Source organism: Euphorbia lathyris, chromosome 2, assembly GCF_963576675.1.
Source record: "Euphorbia lathyris chromosome 2, ddEupLath1.1, whole genome shotgun sequence".
Taxonomy (NCBI): domain Eukaryota; kingdom Viridiplantae; phylum Streptophyta; class Magnoliopsida; order Malpighiales; family Euphorbiaceae; genus Euphorbia; species Euphorbia lathyris.
Window position 1 is genome coordinate 84,783,811 of NC_088911.1, and position 2,573 is coordinate 84,786,383.

Genomic DNA, 2,573 nt, shown 5'->3' on the forward strand with positions numbered 1-2,573 from the left:
TCTAGTAGATCTGCCAAGTACATTAGAGTGATGGTGAAGGTCTTGTTTTGGACGGTGGTTATGAGATGTTCCTCATTTTTAGGGGAAACATGGAGTTCATCATATAACTCAGTCACAAGTTCTGGGTATATGTTGCTCAGAATGTGGAAGAACGTTTCCCATTTCTGATTAGAAACCCAGATTGAAAAAGGTGGGTTGATGCTAATGCACTCCCAATCAAAGAATTTGGACTTTTGGACGGGAAGATTCTTAGCATAGGGATGAAGGTACTATATCATTTCGATTTCAAGTGATTGGGCCATTTAAAGATGAAGATAGAAGGATTTAGAAGATGCACATTGTAAGGATTTTCTCCTAAAACCCAGATGCCTCTTTATAGGGAGAAGATGAATGTGAAGCGTTTCAGCTACTGGACGTTCTAACGGAGGCCATAATGATCTATATTCTAGTGTTAGAGTTATGACAGAGGCAATAATGATCTATAGCTAGTCGTTAAACATTAACGTTTTAATTAATTCCCTAATCTTAATTGCACACACTAATGGCCATATGGCATTCATGCATTTAAACACGTAGCATTTAAGGGATAAAGTAGTTTAATACATATGCATATGTGGCAGTCAATTATTGATAGCTACTGAAGTGGGTTACACATATCAATTGCTTCTCTCAAAATGCTGAAGTGTTCTCGAGTCAGAGGCTTTGTGAAAATATCAACCAATTGAGCTTCAGAGGGTACATAGATTAGCTTGATTTCTACTTTGAGAACGTGATCTCTAATGAAGTGATGTCTTATATAGATATGCTTCATCCTGATGTGTTAGATTGGATTCTTCGATAGGCTAATAGCGCTTTTGATGTCATACATGACTTTAATAGTTTGAGAGGATCTAAGCAATGCAGCTTCCCGCAGTAATGTACTCATCTTCTGCTATTGAAGATTGCTTCTTACTGAACCATGAGACCAAACTGCTTCCGAGGAAAGGGCATCCTCTAGAGGTGTTAACCAAGCATATTCAATTCTGTTAGGAAAAATATAAATAAAAATTTGTTTCAACTTCAGTTTTTATTAGAAGGAAAATTCTGAAACTGATTTCGAAGTTAGTTATTTGGAAGTTGGAATCCAAACAATTGCAACACTACGGAAGCGTTGCATTTTTCGTTTAGTAGTTGGTTATTTAGAAGTTAGAATATGATAATTGCAACCCTTCAAAAGCGTTGTCTTTGTCTATAAATTAATCTCAAAAGTTGCAACACTCTGGAAGCATTAACTTTTCCTACATAATTTGTTATTAGGTCTCAGAATACCCTGTTAGATTTTCGGTTCGTTTAAAGGTTTAAAGAAATTATGTAATTTCATTTGATGTTTTTAGTAATTTCATATTAATAGTAATTTTCAGATTATTTGTATTTTATTCTTGTTTTGTTTATCGTTTTGGACTAATATTTTCTAACAACCTTAAGACATAATTAATATTCTTACAGAGATGTACATGAATACATTGGTTGGATTATCTTGATGAACGAAATTTTATTTCAGAACTTTGAACGAAAATTATATTCGGACAAATTGGGCAATATAAAAAATTATATACAATGTTTTTTATTATGTGTTCTATTTTTGTCTATTTAAACCATTATAATTCTAACTTGGTTTATTTGGAATCTGAGAAAATGGTTGGTTTATTTTAATAATTGGATTGTGATATATGTTGGTACATGTGTTAATTGAACATGGATTCAGATCTAAGAGCATGGTCACTTCATATCCACTTGTACCAATGGTAACGTTTGTCAATCACAGTGAAAGACCGAAAAAAATCACTCCAATGAATTTTGAGACTTGACAACAAAAATGTTGTTTTACCTAACAATATTACATATGACTAAGTTTTTGAAGGATGGTCCTCCTATTTAAAGATGATGAGGTAGACATTGCTACCACCTTCAATGTAAATCAACCTTGGAAGAATTTCTACTTGCTTTGTTGTAAGGTGAAAGCGTTTACCAAGTGGAATATATGCGAGGGTTTTATAGGTAGTCTAATATATCTCATGAGTGGTACAAGGCTTGATATTGCTTTTACTGTTAACAACTTAAGTAGATACACGAGTAATCCATGGGAAAACCATTGGAAAGTCATAGTAAGAATGTTTAGGTATTTATGATACACTCATGATTACAAATTACATTATACAAGAGAACCTACGGTGTTAGAAGGATTCTCTAATGAAAGTTGGATATCCCATTTGGGGATTATGGATACAAAGCCAATTTTTCCTTACAATATTCTTGAAGTTCAATGAAAGAATAACGCACTTCAATTTTTATTTTGTCCATATGTTTGATATGTGTTCCTATTTCGGTGATAACTTATATAGGTAGTCAACATTAGATACAGGTTCACAATGGAAGGTTAGAAGATCGTTGCCTACCTATCCTATGCAGATATTGACTATAGAAATTTATCACCACGTCGAATCTTGTCGCTTACAATTACATTTATGTAGGGGATTTTTGGGGAAAAGATGAATAAAAATTGTTTTATCTTTTATTTTTATTAAAAGGAAAAT